General features: G+C 40.8%; 1 protein-coding gene and 1 long non-coding RNA gene across 7 annotated transcripts in view; one reads left to right on the top strand and one right to left on the bottom strand.

The window, feature by feature from the left end:
- The window catches only part of LOC123789418 (uncharacterized), a 202368-nt gene extending 196212 nt beyond the window's left edge, over positions 1 to 6156 (bottom strand). For all 4 annotated transcript variants that reach the window (XR_015724064.1, XR_015724063.1, XR_015724062.1 and 1 more), the window contains exons 1-2: positions 5931 to 6156; positions 3813 to 3936 (exon numbers count right to left, since the gene is read on the bottom strand). This is a non-coding gene — a long non-coding RNA (uncharacterized LOC123789418). The remainder of the gene's footprint in view (positions 1 to 3812; positions 3937 to 5930) is intronic.
- Positions 6157 to 6322: 166 nt separating this feature from the next.
- Positions 6323 to 17965, top strand: part of STARD3NL (STARD3 N-terminal like) — a 51870-nt gene continuing 40227 nt past the window's right edge. The window contains exons 1-2 of one of the 3 annotated variants that reach the window (XM_087861199.1): positions 6323 to 6534; positions 7229 to 7284. The gene's annotated coding sequence lies outside the window, so the exon portion shown is untranslated. Of the gene's footprint in view, positions 6535 to 6579; positions 6797 to 7228; positions 7285 to 17965 lie in introns of those variants that run through there. The other 2 variants (XM_045793489.2, XM_045793490.2) reach the window with 2 other exon arrangements.

The following is a 17965-nucleotide window of genomic DNA, read 5'->3' on the forward strand; positions in this document are numbered from 1 at the left end:
TGAAATCAATGTTCTAAAGTCCTTGAATTTTCCAGAAATTAGAAAAAGTATTAATTTATAGTACATTCTAGTAAAATGAATATTTTACAAAGGTAAAGTAAGCCACAGAGTAAGAAAAATATACATAATACATATATCTGACATAGGAATCATATCTAAAATATAGAAAAACCTTCTCGAAATGACACAGATAGTCTAATTTTAAATTGGGCAAAAGACTTGAACAAGTGGCATACAGACATATGAAAAAGTGCCTAACTCTCTTTGTCATCCAGGAAATGCAAATTAAATGTACAATGTGATATCCCTACCTATGCTTCAGAATGTATAACACCACAAAAAGACTTCCATGCAGTTTTCCATAGTGGCTGTACCATTCTACATCCCCACAATGCACACGAATTCTAATTTCTCCATATCCCGTCAACACTTGTTATCTTTTGTTAATATCCGTCTTAACTGGTGTGGGGTGTATATCTCACAGTGATTCTGATTTGCGTTTCTCCAATTAGTGATGTTAAGCACCTTTTCACATATCTGTTGACCATTTGTATGTCTTCTATGGAGAAATGTGTATTCAAGTTCTTTGCTTCTTTTTTAATTGGGTTGTTTTCTTTGCTAAAGAGCTATAGGAGTTTCACAGGGAGGGGGACTATATAAGGAGTTCTTTAGATATATTTTGCGGGGAGTGGGGCTAACACCGTATAAGATATGTGGTTTGCAAATATTTTCTTCCATTTTTAGGTTGCCTTTCCATTCTGCTTTTTCTCTTTATTGTGACGAAGCTTTTGTTTGATGTAGTCCCATTTATCTACTTTTGCTTTTGTTTTGTTTTGTTTTTGATGTCCAGTCCATATAGCCATGAAATCATTGACAAGACTAACATCATGAAGTTTTTCCCATTTTCCTCTAGAAGTTTTACAGTTTCAGGTCTTATATTTAAAGCTTTAAACCATTTTGAGTTGGTTTTTGTGTTTGTTGTGAGATAGGAGTTTATTTTCATACTTCTACATGAGGATATCTAGTTTTTCCAACCCCATTTGTTGAAGACACTATGTTTTTCCCATTGTGTATTCTTTTTTTTTTTTTTAAGATTTTATTTATTTATTTGACAGAGAGACAGACAGCCAGCAAGAGAGGGAACACAAGCAGGGGGAGTGGGAGAGAAAGAAGCAGGCTCCCAGCGGAGGAGCCTGATGTGGGCCTCGATCCCAGAACGCCAGGATCATGCCCTCCCATTGGGTATTCTTGACACCACTATATATGTGTGGGTTTATTTCCAGGCTCTCTAGTATGCTCTTTTAGTTTATGAGTCTTTTTATGCCAGTATCATATTAACTATGTCTGCTTTGTAATATATTTTGAAATCAGGAAGTGTGATGCCTCCAGCTTTGTTCTTTCTCAGGGTTGCTTTGGCTATTCTGGGTCTTTTGTTCTACATAAATTTTAGGATTATTTTTCTATTTCTGTATAAAATGCCATTGGAATTTTGATGAGAGAAGCACTGAATATGTAGATTGCTTTGGTAGTATGGTCATTTTAATAATATTAAGCCTTCCAATTCATGAATGCAAAGTGTCTTTCCACTTATTTGTGTGTGGGGGTGTTTTTTTAAGATTTTATTTATTTACTTGAGAGAGAGAGTGCATGTGCAAGAAAGCACAAGTGATGGAAAGGGAAAAGCAGGCTGCCCATCCAGGAGAGAGCCTGATGTGGGGCTCAATCCCAGGACCCTGGGATCATGATCTGAGCTGAAGGCAGAGGCTTAACCGACTGAACCATCCAAGTGCCCCTGTGTTTTCTTTAATTGGTTTCATTAGTGTATTATCTTTTTCAGTGTACAAATTGCTCACCTCCTAAATATTTTGTTGTTTTTGATGCGAATGTAACTGAGAATGTTTACCTAATTTCCTTTTTGGATAATTCATTGCTAGTGTATGGAAATGCACCTGATTTTTTTTCAAAGATTTTATTTATTTGAGAGAGAGAGTGAGTGCACAAGCAGGGGGAGTGGCAGAGGGAGAGGGACAAGCAGGCTCCCCACCGAGCAGGGAGCCAATGCAGGGCTCAATCTCAGGACCCCAGGATCATGACCTGAGATAAAGGCAGATACTTAAGCGATTGCACCACGCAGGTGCCCCAGCAACTGACTTTTGTATGGTGATTTTTATATCCTGCAACTTTTCTGGATTCATGTATTCATTCTAACAGAAATGTGTACGTGTGAGCACATGTGTGTGTAATCATTAGGGTTTTATATATACAATCACATAATCTGCAAACATAGACAATTTACTTCTTTTCCAACTTGGATGCCTTTTATTTCTTTTCATGTCTAATTGCTCTGATTAGGACTTCCAGTATTATGTTGAATAAAAGTGGTGAGAAAGGGCACCTTTGTCTTGTTCTGATCTTAGAGGAAAAGATTTTAGTTTTTCACTATTAAGCAGGAGGTTAGCTGTGGGCTTGTCATATATGGACTTCATTATGTTGAGGTATATTCTTTCTATACCTAATTTGAGAGTTTTAACATAAAGGGATATTGAATTTTGTCAAATACATTTTCTGTAACTATTGAAACGAACATATGATTTTTATCCTTCATTCTGTTAATGTGTTTATTGATTTGCATTCTGGCATCCTAGAAATAAATTTTATTTGATCACAGTAGATGATCCTTTTAATATCCATTGAATTCTGTTCACTAGAATTTTTGTCACAAATTTTGCATCTAGAATTTTTTTACAGATTTTTACACCTATGTTCATCAGAGATATGGACCTGCAGTTTTGCTTTCTTGTAGTGTCTTTTTCTGGTTTTGGTATCAGTGTAATGCAGGCCTTGTACAATGAGTTTGGAAGTGTTGCTTCTCTCTAACTTTTTGGAAGAGTTTGAGAAGGACTGGTATTAATCCTTTACATGTTTGATAGAATTCACCAGTGAAGCCATCTGGTCCTGGGCTTTTCTTTGTTGGGAGGTTTTTGATTACTGATTCAATTTCTTTACTTGTCTATTGATCTGTTCATATTTTCTATTTCTTCTACTATATGATCCAATAATTCCACTCCTAGGTATATATCCAAATTGAAATCAGGATCTCAAAGAGATATCTGCACTGTCATCTTTATTGCAGCATGATTCACAAGAGTCATGATTTAGAAACAATCCAAATTACCACCAACAGATGAATGAGGAAAGACAATGTGGCAGATGCATACAATACAATGTTATTCAGCCTTAAAAAAAGAAGGAAATCTTACCATTTGTGACATTATGCATACACTAGAAAACGCGCATTTTCCAAGCATTTAAAAAGGAGTGAATATGATCTATACCTCTACATTTTTATCAAAATTCATATTTCATTTTAAATGTCTTTTTATCTAAGTAACAATTGCTTTGAAGAAAAAGCTAAAGTGCTAATCCATGCATTTCTGGCCTTACAAATTTAATTGGATAACAAATGATTGCATTACCTAGTTCTAATTGCTTAAAAGTCATGTGATAGCCAGTTGCACACCCAGAGACATGTTCTTATTCTGACATTGTTTCACTTAGTTTAATCCTCACTTCTTCTTTACAGTGTCTATCTTGCCCAGACAATTCCTAGGGATTTCTGGAATACAAAATCCAGGGCCAAAACTTATCCTGGTCATCCAGGCAAACATGGGTCCCCAGAACCTGAACCTGGAGTGGGTAGAGAAATTTTCAGGTTTAGGTGCCAGGTCTGGGGAAGTCTGCGGTAAGGGCTAAGTGAGGCTGCAGACAGAAAGGAGCAGAAGGTGACCCACAGTCACCGCAGCACCTCTTACCTGCTGTGGTCCCCTCACGATGACTATCCTCAGGGAAGACACTGAAGACCAGCCCAGTTTGGGTCTTTCATGAGGTTTGGTGTGATGAACAGGAGACATCGTATCACCATGGAAAACATTATGCCTGGAAATAAGTCATTCACAGAAGAACAAATGCTGCATGATTCCACTTATACGAAAACTGTTAGTTAACAGTAGTAACATAGTTAGTAGTAGTAATAGTTAACAACAGGGTGCTGTTCACTTAAAAACTTGTTAAGAAGGTAAATCTCATGCTATGTGCTCTTAACCAAAGAGAACAACAACAAAAGCAAGGGGACACAATAAATGTTTTCATGGTGATGGGTATGTTTATTATCTTGTTTGCGGTAATGGTATCATGGATATGCATGCGTCTAAACTCATTAAGATTTATACATTAAATATATGCAACCTTTGTATATTCAATTTGTCTCAATAGAATTGAAAATAAGCAAAGAAAAAGAGGATGAGCACAAAACAAAACTGAGAATATCAAGTGTTGGCAAAGATGTAGAGCAACTGGAATTTTCATTCACTGCTAGTAAGTTGTAAATTTGTAAACCCCAAACACTATTTGGCAGGGTCTACTAATAGTGAATATATGCATATCCTGTGGCACAGTATTACTACTCCTAGGAATATACCAAAATCAAATGTGCAACTATGTGCATCAACAGAGACCTAGAAGAATATTCATAGTACTGTCACCTGTGGCCACCCCAAACTTCAAACAACTTAACGTCGAGCAATATTAAAATAAATATACTTTGGAAGTATATACAAAAATGAAAAGAAAGTACTATATTCTTTAATATGACTCAATATTACAAACATATCATTGAGCAAAAAGAACCACACAAGAGTACATACTACTTGTGTTCATTTACAAAGGTTCAGGCAGGCAAAACTAATTTTGGTGGTAAAATTCAGAATACTTGTGTGTAGGAGTGCAATTACTAAGACTAGTATGAGGAGAGATTCTATATTCCTGGTAAATTTTCAAAATCTTGGTCTAGGAGATACTTACATAAGTTCATTCACTTTCCTACCAAGACATACACTCATGATTACTGCACTTCTTTTGCACACGTGTTATCCCTCAAAATTTTTTTCACACTGATCAATTCAGAAATTTTTTTAATTATATTTTTTCAGTTTTAGCAAGGGTGCAGGGAGTTGCTCATATATTACAGGTAGGAATGTAAGTTGTAACAGTTACTTAAAGGAGCAAATGAAAGAATCTACTATGAAGATTTAAAATCTACTATGAAGAATCTACTATGAAGATTCTCTATCCAGCACATTCACTTGCCAGTATTTTTACCCTGGAAAACACTTGGATATAGGTACAAAAAAGAGCATGCACTTATGCTGAATGTAGCAATGCTTCTAATAGAAAAAAGAAAAAAAAAAAAAAAAAGAAAGAAATGAAGTACATATCCCAGAGTAAGGAAATCATAAATTGTGTCTATTGGTTCCGAGGACTACCATGCAGTATTTTAAAAGAATGAGGTAGATCTATATAGAGATATGGAAAAAGCTCAAGGATATAATGTTGATCGGGGAAAAAAATCTACACATATGTAAAGGCATAGCAACTAGGAGTCATCATATAGGGACTGGGTTTGTAATTACTGCCTGAAAAGGATTTTAGCCTATTTGAAACATTTGCATTTATTATTATGTGTAACTTAAAATTAATAATAGCACTTAGAATTTCTATCTTCTTTGAAAGACTATCCATCCAGAAAGTAACAGTGGTTCCCTCCAATAGGTGAATTGAATGCCTGAGAAACTGGAAGCGGAAGAATTTTCACTATATGACTTTCTACACCTTTAAATATTTGAACGACATAACTTTAGCATCTATTGGTAAAAGTTCAATTAAAACTTAAAGGTAATTTGAACTAAAACAATAATTAAAAGGTGCTCAATCTTGTGGGAAAACATACAAATATAATTAAATGTGACTACTATTAAGATCGGAGTGTTAATTATGCGACAGGCGCACAGAGAAAGGGTCTCTTAAAGGTCTGGGGGACTTGAGGAGAATTCAAAGTGGAGGTGACGCCTGAACAGAGAAATGGAAGGTCCTACTTTTTCATTCCTGGAGAGCTCAGAGCGAAGTGCCAGGGGCCCTGAAGTCCAGGCCATGACTATTTTCCACAACTGGAACCTAAATCCTCACCAAGAGACTGGAGGAAAGCGAAAGAAGCAGAAACTCCGACAAGGGGGAAGCGGCCGCTTAACAAAACGGTGCGGGGGAGCACCCAGCCAAGTTCAAACAGCCCCCAGCTCTCAGAGACCGAATTCCAGATTCCCACCCTCCCCTCGGGCCAAGCCAGCCCGCCTCCCCCGCCTTCCCGTGTCGCTTACTGGGCAGCAAATGATCGACAGACCCATCCACCAATCGCCGGTTCTGTTACGGGGGCACGCACGCCCCAGCCCAGTCTTTGGTCCCTCGGGCGAGATGAGCCTCTGTGCGTCGACGTCAGCGTGTTGACGTCACGGGCCGGGTACTCGAGGAGGAAAGGGGGTGGCTGACTGCGGGCGGTGGGCTGCGCGTCGGCTGCGGGGCTTGGTCCCGGGTCCCGCCCCGCCAAGCCCCGCCCCTTCGCCCGCTAGGGCTCCCGAGGGCGCAACCACGGAACCGCTGTACCCGGGCCAGCCTGGGGCGGCCGGCCCGAAACCACCAGATAAGGTAGGCAGGGTTTCTCGTCACCCTATTTGACAGATTGCAAAACTGAGTCACCCGGGATCAGATGACTTGCCCGGGGTCACGGAAGACCCAAGAACGGAGGCCAGAGCCAGAGCGTTGGGGTGTTTGCCGAGTGCTGCGCGGTCCGTGGGGAGGAGGAGGGGCTAGGCGGGCTGTGTTTATAAAGGATGCACAAGTGAAGTTGCAGAATGCGGAGCCCCACCTCGTTCCAGTGCTTGGGCTGGGATGCTGGGACTGGATTCAGGTAATGAGGTCTGCATTCTTTCACCTGCGGACCCCGAGGAGTTCTCGGTGGGGTCCCGCCCGGTGCTGGCGCCATGGGCCCTCCAGAGTTACCACGAATGGTGACTAGTGTGATGCGTGGGTTATTATACAAGGTCGATCATTGGCCTCTTTTATTCATTAAAAAATCGGTGTTCAAAACAAAACAAAATTTAAAAATCAAAGCACAAGTTATGAGTGTTGTGGCTGTAGTTTCATTTCACTGCCTTGCCCACTCATGGTATTCGGCCATATTTTGAAATCTCAGTAGCATGCTTATTTTTGTTTAGGATTTTCTAGAAAGAGATTTTTTTTTTTCTCTTTTGTTCAGATATGGGTTAACATTGTGGAACTTTTCTTATCCTTCCGTTAATGTGCCAGTTATTCACCATGTCGTTTGTCTTCTATTTCACAGATGGAATCACTGAATTCATCACTTGACTCAGTAATAGTTTGGATAAGTTTAGCAAGGTAACAAAGTAACAGGTCTCATCTCTCAAATATACTGAAATTAGTTCAGATTGTTTACCTCAATCTTTGTTGAGAAGGGTTCTGAAAGATAATTCCCATCAATATATACCATCTACCCATCCACCCTCTTTCTAAAAGCAGGATCTCAAAAAATAAAACTTTTAGTACCTTTGCTTTATTTATAGATTCATGCCTATAAAGTGAAAATGTGTGGTGTATAATATATGCATGCATATATAATATAATATTTTCATAAAAAGTCATTCTCTTTAAATCTTGCTGTCTAAAACATTGAATTTTCAAGTCTGCATGATTGCATAGAACTGCATTAAAGAAGTGAAACTGAAGTCACTTTGGGGGGCTTTTCCTTATGTTCACAGGATGGCAATTTTAATCATTTGAATTTATTCTTTGAATAAATTTATCAGATGAATACCTCATCTATGCCACATTTTGGTTTAAGGTGTTGGAGATTGAGTGCTGAAAAATTTACACAGGGTTCCTGCCCTCAAAGACCTTCCATTTTGGTGGAGATACAATAAACATGTAAACAAAAATCACAATTTTAGATAATGATAAATGATAGAAAAAATAGTTCAGGATAAGGGGATAGAGTGCGACTGGGATGGGAGGAGTTGGAGCGAATTTAGATACGGTGATCAGAGAAGACTTCCTTGAGGAAGTGACAGCTTCATGAGACCTGAATGTTTAGAATGAGTCAGCCATGGGAGATCTGGTGGAAGTTTCCAGGAAGACACTGCAGTGCAAAGGGGCTAAAGGAAAAATGATCTTAGCATGTTCCAGGAGTAGAAGAGAAGCCATGTGCAATGGAGTGAACCTCAGAGAGAGTGAGGTGGGGGGAAATGACACTTGAGAGGTAGGCATGAGCTATATCATCTGAACCCGATGCAGGGAGGCAAAAGGCATAGGGATCTGTGTATTGCCAAATCCCTCTTTATTTAATGATGCTCATAGACTCGAGCCAGCTCTCTGCTTTATTTTGGTTATGAAATCATTGCAGCAGTTCATTATATATTTTTTTTCACCGGTAGTCTTCTCTCAATGAAAATATGTCTTCTTCCCTTGAGCACTGTATCCCACACTGTTTTATTCCTGTTCATTATTATGTGCAGGGCTCTCAGCCTCTCCTTATTTTCAGCTCCCTGCTTTAATCCTTCCTTCCTATGAGTCCTCTAGTATTACCATTATGTGTTCGCCCTTTGGAAAGGACTGGCAGTCAATCCGTGCCCTTGTCCAAGCTGAGTTCTAGGAAACAGCATTGTCAAGAGGATTACCATTTTCCATCAGAACTTTTAACTGACCAGAGGCCTAATGTCTGCCTTTATTTTGTGGCTCCACTGTGCCAGGGGCATTACATACATTCTTATCCTTCCAACATATCGCAGAGGTAAATATTATTCCTTCTTGGTCAGAAAGGAAGCTTGTACTTCGGCCATCCAGCTAGTACTGAGTAAGCATAGATTTGAACACTCCAATTAGCCTAACGCCAAAGCCTGATCCATTGCTACTCCACCTCACTGCTTCCCTGAATACAGAGCAGCAGCTATAAATCTCTATTATTTGAAATTAGATATTTTGAAATGGCATTTTAAAGATCATGATTCAGTTCTCTCATTTTATAAAGATTTTATTTATTTATTTATTTATTTATTTATTTATTTATTTATTTGAGAAAGAGAAAGAGAGAGAGCCAGAGTAGGGGGAGGGACAGGAGAGAGAGAAGTAGACTCCCCACTGAGCAGGGAGCCTGATGCAGGGTTTGATCCCAGGACCCCGAGATCATGATCCTAGCCGAAGGCAGACGCATAACCAAATGAACCACCCAGGGGCCCCCCGTCCTCTCATTTTAAAGGTCGGGCTGTGGAAGCCCAGATTTTCAAGGCATAACTGGTGCCAAATTCTCACCTTACTGATTCTCAGCCTGATGTTTTTTTCTGTTATACCTCATAAAAGTTCCATCACAAATGGGTCTCTACATATATGAAAATACAATATTTCTTTTTTTTTGAGAGAATGTGTGAAGGCTGGGGGGGGTGTCGGGGAGGGAGGGGCAGAGAGAGAAAGAGAGGGAGAGAGAATCTTAAGCAGGCTCCAGGCTCAGTGCAGAACCTGAGGCGGGGCTCAATCTCATGACCCTGAGACATGACCAGCAAGAGTCAGACACTTAACTGACTGAGCCACCCCGGCACACCTCAAAATGACTTTGAAATTTAAGGTTTAATTGCACGCATCTTTTTTTTTTTTTTTCTTTTTTAAAGATTTTTATTTGTTTGAGCAAGAGAGGCAGAGGCAGAGGAAGAAGCAGGTTCCCCACTGAGCAGGGAGCCCAATGCAGGGCTCGATTCCAAGACCCTGGGATCATGACCTGAGCTGAAGGCAGATGCTTCACCGACTGAGCCACCCAGGCACCCCTAATTGCACACATCTTTGAATGGGAGTTTAAAACTTGTTTCTGGTTTCCTAGCTTTAACCTTGTGCTTACAAGTGTGCGACCATTGTCTAGAGTTGCTGGCTTACACTTTCTGTTAGCAAGTGGAGTTTCTTCCTAGAATTGAGGAAGCCTTTGGGTCAGCTCAGGGATAGAACTTCTCTTTCTTGGTACTACATAATCATTTAAAAAAATTAAGTAAAAATAAATTCATGACTTTTATGGTTGAAACTGGGTTACTGTGTTCCTACAATTTAAAAATACTCATTATTTATTTCCAAGCTTTGCTTATTATGACTGGGATATGGTAGGTGAATAATAGTAAACTAACAAATAGTTAATTTACTTTCTGGTGGCTTTTTGGCTCTCCTATGACATAATACAGATTGCCTTTCATTAGTTGAATTAGAATTATGTTAATGGAACTACCTTCTTTCTTACTTATTGGAAAGTCATTAAATTTAGGCAAAAGAGAGCCTTGGCTCTTTAAGCCTTTCACTGGGTGTTTTGACTGTTTCTCTGTCCTTCAAGATTGTTCGTGCAGCTGATGTCCATGTTCTGAAGATCTAGGCTGTCATGATTCAGTCTCAAACTCTAGCACCATCCTTCCACCATGAACCCAGTGCCCCAAACTGAACTCCTGGCTGTTTCAACTTCAGTGCCTTTGCTTGTGTTCTGTCTGGAATGCCTCATGGATGGACAGATGAGCCGAAGTTCTGCCCATCCTTCCATGTCCATTTGTGCTGCTTATTTCATGAGATATTTCCTGTGTCTTTAATAGAAGCCTTCTCTTTCATAGCACATTTGAGAGTCTTTCTCTGTGATGCAGTTTACCAATCCTGGTATCTTTGGTAATGCACTCTTATACATGGGTGTTCAAATATATGTTTGCTTGAGCTTAAAAGACACTTAACAATTCATGTTATACATGCAAAGTTTTCTGTAGATTGTAGAGCCCTTTAGTTTTATATATACTTTTATCATCTCATCTTTGAGAGAAGCACTGTTACGCTTTTCTTGGCTTTGATTCAACAGAACCTCTTTCCTGTTTCAGTGAAGGGTCTGACTTCTGCAGTTACCAAGGGATCCCTTGAGAGGAACTCAAATCTTTGGGTTGTAAATGGTGAGGGCACATTGTCACAAGGAAAGATCGTTGTTACCTGTGTTTATGGTATTGGACAAAATAATAGCAGTTCCACTTTTGAATATTAAAGATTAGAAAAGGCACAGAGAGCCTAGCCAGGGGTGTGTGTGATGCTGGGCTAAGAGGCCTGGTCCGTATCCCCTGGCTCGAGGCAGCAAGGGCTTGCACTAGCTATCCTGGGTTCTGATGTCCTGCAGAGCTCGAGCCTTTCTGAGCTATTTCACTTGTTTTGCTTGTTCTCAGCCTGCATCTGGACAGTCCCTGTTGTGGTGACTCCACATCAAAGCAGGACCCTTCACCCAGGATCCCCGCCTGAGCTGTTCAAGCCTGCAGGCTATTCCTGGACAGGCAGTAGGGTAGTACTGGGTTTGGTTGACTATTGAATTTAAAACCCTTCTCTACTTCTCCTCTTGTCACAGTTTTCCAAAAAATATTTTGGGACCATTGGGCATCCTCAGTGTACAAAACTTGGAGTTGGGAGGAATTTGGCCTAGGACCTTGTAAGTGGCTGTAATCCCAGGTTTCCATGCCCCATGTTTTCCGGGACACTGTGCTTTTCAAATATTGTGCATTATTGCTCGCCCAGGTGTATTCTTGTTTGCTTTTTGTTTTAGGAAAATATATTCTCATGTTTTTGTTTTTTTCTTTAAATTAACCACTTGCTTGTTGAGCTAATGATGTGGAACCAGGGAGTTTCAAGTATATTTTCCTATTTGCATCGTAGTTAAATTCATCAAGCAAGGAGCTCCTGAACTATTAGAAATGTCTCCAGCTGAGCTGGGAACACCAGCCAGTACTTGCTTTGGGCATTACTGGTAAGTGCTAACACTTAAAGAGGGCTTCCTCTGTGCCAGCTGCTGTTCTTTATGTCTGGATTGCTCATCCTGCTGACATTTTGGGCTGGATATTTTTTTGTTGTGGGGGCTGTCCTGCAGCATCCTTGGACTCTACCCACTAGATGTCAGGGCCACCCCTCCCAAGTTGTGACAACCAAAAATGTCTCACTGGCCCCAACACCTGGAGAACCACTGCTTTATAGAGACAAATGTCTTCCTCACAGCAGCCCTCTGAAGTACATTGCATTATTATCTTATTTTATTATTGCATTATTGTCTTCATTTTACAGAAGGAGAAGCTGGGGCGCAGAGAGGTTAAAGTAGCTTGTCTAAGGTTACACAACTAGTAAGCAGAGGATGGACACCAGGCAGTGCCTTTGTGAACCCCATCCTCACATAGCCAGCTGACTGGGCCCCAACTATTGGGGATCCAAAGACCACGTAAACTAGGAGCCCAAACAAATGTCAAGAAGGACCAGGCAGGGCTGTTAGTAAGTGAGGTGGCCGGGTGGCAAACCGGGGAGCTGGGGAGTATTGCCAGGATTGTCTGTATTTGAAGAGAAACTAGAAATTTGGATTTGTGTGGGGGAAACTCTCATATTTTAATATTGGCAATGAATTCGGTGTTTATAAAACATCATGTAAGCCAGCAGACGGATAAACACTGTTACCTATATATGGACAGGGTTTGGTCCCAGGGCATCAGTTCGCCATCTTTTTTTGTGTAACCTTTGCAGCAGTGTGACATAGAGAAGTATGCATGCATTTGATGGGGGAAATGTAGTTTCTGTGTGGAGGGCGGGTTTCCCTTTGGAGGCTCTGGTAATGAGGGTGGGTGGGAGGGGCCTCCAGACTGGAAGTGGCTGTCTTCCTGTTTTTTAAGCTGGAAGAGTGTGAGAATTAAAGCTGGCCATCTAGCACCTTTTGAACTTTTAGTGCTCTGCTGTTCAGTGCAGACCATTTGAAAGTTCTGGACTCTTAACACCCTTCAGCAGCATTCGTACCTGTTTCTCTCATGCCCTTTGCTCGTCCAGGTTGTAAAATACATATTTTTATAGGACATTTAGAAAACATAAATTCTGGAATCCTGGAATGGCTATATCCTGGAGAAGCAAACCACAACTAGACCTCACTTTGTTGGCAGCCAGAAACCCATTGAGTCCGGTTTAACGCTTTGAAGGGCCAGCATCTCTCCCTGCGTTTCAGTAGCCAATGGAAAGCTGTGGCCTTTGGCGCATTTTCCTTGTCCTCAGACTCTGGCCTCCTTCGTTGAGCCTGTGTGCCTTCATGCCCCTGCTTGCAGTGTGAAAAGCGAGCCCACACTCCCGTGCTGACCATCCATGGCCCTTGTTACCTGTCCTCCTTCCTGGTCCATCTGCACCTTCTGAGGCTTGCTCACTTGGGGCCCCTCCCAGACCATCCATGGCTCATGGTCCTGGACATGCTCCTGCGCCTCTTTTTAATTTACTCCAGTCTTCCTCTTACTCACAATATATATTTCCTTTTTCTTTCTTTCTTTCTTTCTTTCTTTCTTTCTTTCTTTCTTTCTTTCTTTTTTTTTTTTTTAAAGATTTTATTTATTTATGTGACAGAGAGACAGCCAGCAAGAGAGGGAACACAGCAGGGGGAGTGGGAGAGGAAGAAGCAGGCTCACAGCGGAAGAGCCTGATGTGGGACTCGATCCCGGAACGCCGGGATCACACCCTGAGCCGAAGGCAGACGCTTTAACGACTGCGCTACCCAGGCGCCCCTCTTTCTTTCTTTCTTTCTTTCTTTCTTTCTTTCTTTCTTTCTTTCTTTCTTTCTTAATATATGTTTCCTTTCCCTTTCTTTTTTTTTTTTTTTAAGATTTTATTTATTTATTTGACAGAGAGAGAGAGACAGCCACAAGAGAGGGAACACAAGCAGGGGAAGTGGGAGAGGAAGAAGCAGGCTCCCAGCAGAGGAGCCCGATGCGGGGCTCGATCCCAGGACCCCGGGATCACGCCCTGAGCCGAAGGCAGACGCTTAACGACTGAGCCACCCGGGCGCCCCTCCTTTCCATTTCTTGCAAAGTCATACATTTTCTCTTGGGCCATCTTTTTCATGAAGCCTTTTCTGGTCACCACAACCTAAAGTTCAATATTCTCTGTATTATAATTATCTTAGGCTTTGATTTCTAATTATTTGTATAACCATTTTACCTCCTTTATATAACTATTCTACTTGAGGATCAGAGTCATGTCTTTTCCATCTTCATTTTCCTCACAGCTTCTAGCATAGTGTTTTACTTGTGATAGATACTTACATATCTGTCTGTTTGGGTTCCATTCATATAGTGGTTTCTTTCTCTTTTTCCATATATTTGTATCAGTTAAGGTAGTGTGTTGTTGGAATGACTTCAGTAAATAGCCTTCAAAGTACATTGGGAAAAGAGATGACCAAATTAATTAATTTGGGGCATTTTGATTCATTGTTTTGTCAGTTATAGTAATTAAAGAAAGTTCAGATATTCTTGGTTCATTTAATGTAATATATTGAAACTCCAGACATGTGTGTAAACTTGCCTAATTTTGGTTAACAGGTACCCAGACCCCAGACTTTTATACGATATTTGTGATTCATGAATTGAACAAACAAATCAAATGCCTTACACATGGCCAGGCATTCCCTAGGTGCGAAGGATATAAACATGTCTTGTAGGAAGTCTTGGTCTAGTACTGAGAAGGACATGTGAACAATGTGTAAAAGATTAGAGGTCCCGTTGAAGATATATGACATGTGTGTCATCTATTGGGGTCATGGAAGGTGTCTTTGAGGAAATGGTGCTTAAGCTTCCCTAAACAGTGAACTGGCTTATTATTGCTGTTGTTTAAGTGCTCTGATGAAAAGAGTCTCCAGGAAGACGGAGTGTTAGGGCAAAGGCATGGATGATGAAACTTCCTCCTGTACAGGGAACTAAAAATAAGTTCCTCTGGCTAAAGCCCTGGGTGTGAGAGAAATGGAGTTTGGAGTAGAGGGATGAAATGATTTGTTCAGGTTTTCATTTTTAAAAAAACTAGCATGATACCAGCATGGAGAATGTTTTGAAGGTGAGTGAGTCTGAATTTTGGGAGTAATGTGAATGAGTGATAATTGGGAAAACTGGAAAAGTCCAAGAAGAGATATTAGGGGAATGACATGGTCATCAGTTCAGAAGATGGAGCTCACAGCAGAATCACATTTAATGCATTGTCTTCATAATAAAAGCTGTACACAATATCTTATAGGTTATTATTAGTTTTTTCTCCCTTAAACATTTTTTGAAGTATTTACTGGTAGAGTATATGTTCTACATCAATATCCGTATTTTTAAGTCATTCTTAGAATTTCCTTTTTGACTTTGTAATTGCTTATTTCTTGTTACATTATTTGAGAGCAAATAATGAAGCCGGTTTCGAACCTTTATTGAGAGCCTTGAGAGCTTAAAGAGATCCTACTACTTTTCTGATGTTCTCTGCCTCTGTAACATTCTCTGAATCCATTCTCATTATGAGCTTATAATTTCATTTTCTGAGTATATTAGCCTATAGCTGCATTGAGTCTTATAATTAGTGGTCTTTGTTTTTTTGATTCTGTTTCCTGAAGCATAAGCTGAAGTCATCTGATGCTGATCTCCTGAAGGTCAGTTTCCTCTGTGACCACCTAAAAGGTCTAATGGAAAGAGGAAAGGTTACTCGTTTGTTTGTTTGTTTTTAAATCCAGGCATCAAGATTTTGCCATTGATTTTCCTTATCTCTCATGTGCACCAAGAAGACCTTCACCCACAGTAGAGATCAGTAATTGTGTTAGAACTGTGTGCCATCTTTGTATATCCAAGGGTAGGAGATGATGTACGTAACTTCTGCCTGTTGGTAGATACTCCTGGGCAAAGATGTGAATGACATTTCCTTTTATTGGCTTGCTCTGGTTTGTGAATTAGGAAGTTGGCCTTGGATAAAGCCAGGGGCAGTTGGTCTTCTGTCTTCCCTGGCATTACTCTCGGTGCACCACTTCTCCCGGCGTTGGAGCCACTAAGGAGCAGTGAGTAGAGGGTGGCTTTGCCAGCTAGTGACACTTGCAGAAACGCTTATTTCTCCTCTTTCACAGAAGGAGTCTTGTGCTATTGCATGAAGAGAAATCCCTCTCGCTTCTGAATAGCCACCTTAGTTTTGCTGTCTACTTGGAATTTAGCTTCAGGTTGCCCCGTGTAGAGGAGATAAGTCTGGGGAGGCCTACGGAGGATGTGTGATGAACACATTTTTAATTCTGGTCATTGAGATGAAGAGAGATGGTTACTAAGAGAAGGGGCCACTTGTAAGCACTTGCCTCTGATTCCTGGGAGATCAGTGAGCTCAGTGCCTTGGGATATTACTGATTTTCAGATCTAGATCAATAAGATTGTAGTTCTGTCCTGAGAACCGAAAGCCTCTATTTGAAAATTGCTCACAGGAAGCACTCAAGAAATGGCGTTACCTGGTGCAGAGATGTCCTCACAGACACTGGGAAATATTTCAGGTTTCTTAACTGGGGGATTTTGTTGGTTTACAGCTTCCTCTGGAGCTTCCGGGGTGCCATCCGAAACTGGCCCGTGTGTGTGCAGGGCAGGCACAGAGTGGGGAAAGAGGGTTGACTCCATCATTGCTAAAGCTGGCAGCACATCCCTAAGAGGAAGTTTTAAATATTTATGAGAATGTGTGCACTAAGGAGCAACATGGTTGCTCTGAATTACCATCTACTGATGGTTGAGACTGCTAATGAATTCAGAATTGGGAAAAATAGTGCTAACTCCATAATAACCATAATAACTGATTTCCTGTGATTTTTAAGGAACGCTAAAAGTAGATTTTGTTCTGTGGGAAGAAGAACTAGTTCTGGAAAATGGTGGGTAGTCAGCAACCAAAAAAATCCACCGTCTTTTATACCTGTGGAAATGACTTTGTTTGACTCATGAAGGGAAATGGGGTTATGTATAGCTTCTGTGACCTAGAAGATTAAAATAAAGTTGTTTCCAGGTGAGCTGTGAAGGAAATATGTGAGTATAGAAGTTAGAGCTGAAGCTGAGAAAGGGAGAAAAGCTGTAAAATGTATTTGAGCACCAGAGGAGATCTAGTAGGAGACTTAGAGTTCGGAGAGAGACAGTAGAAGCTGGAGGAAGGTAGCTTTAGAGACCACATTGTTCCAGTTATTCTGGGCCACCTGCTAGCAGTTTCTGAAAAAGATGAATATTCTTGTTCACCAGAGCCCATCTTGAGAGAGATTTTTTTATTCTAACGGTGATGAGTTGTGGCTATAACATGCCAGCCATCTGACTCAGCCAGTGCTGGTGACGTAACTGGCTACCAAGTTGTCAACACCTGCGGAGGTAGTGAGCCAATAGCATGGACTGCCCAACGTGACTGGCCACTCCATGGCATGCTGCCATTTTGTCAACCTGTGATCTGTGGAAGAACAAATCTACATTGTCAAATGTCATTCCTCTCTCCGGCTGTCTTACCTTCCCTTGGACCAGGCAGCACCGAGGGGCATGGTTATTGTCAGGGGTACACACCTGACTTCCTTCCTTCCATCCTTTCTTGTCAGTCATTCCCTTCTATTATCTATCTGTCTCCTCAGCTAGATGGAAGTTCTGAGATCAGGGGAACGCTTGCGTTGCTTTTTGGATCCTTTTAAATGTCATTGGGGTTTTACATTTTGTAGGTGTTCAGTGCTTATTATTTAACAAAATGGGAACTTTTAGTGGACTTAAAGAGGGCCCGCTTCTTAATTATTTTCTGTTCTACAAATAAAGGCACTTTGTTTTTTTCTCATCTTTTATGGAAAGAAGGGAGAGCATTCAAATTCCTGTTTTATCGCATGGTTTTTAACTTCCATCCCTAAGCTGCCTACTCTCAGATTTCTCTCTTTAGCTCAGACTTCTTCCCTGAACTCCTGACTTATTTCCAGCCACTTACTTTAATAATAAGTACTATCCACTTGGATATTAATAAGCATTCCATACTTCATGTGTCCAAACTAAACTGATGTTCTTCCTCGAAGTTGCCCCTCTATCGATCTTCTCCATTTCAGTAAATAGCAACTCCATCCTTCAATTTCCCCCAGGCTGTAAACCCAGCAGTTCTTTTGTCCTTCCTTTATTCCATACCCCACACCCAGTCCATCAGCAAATGCTTTTGGCTCTGTATTTGGAACCAGTCCGTTCTAATCACCTCCATGCTGCCCACTGGTCTACTAAGTCAGTGTATTACTACCTCT

Source organism: Ursus americanus, chromosome 3 (genome assembly GCF_024610735.1).
Source record: "Ursus americanus isolate L20-20 chromosome 3, mUrsAme1.1.p, whole genome shotgun sequence".
In the NCBI taxonomy this organism is placed as follows: domain Eukaryota; kingdom Metazoa; phylum Chordata; class Mammalia; order Carnivora; family Ursidae; genus Ursus; species Ursus americanus.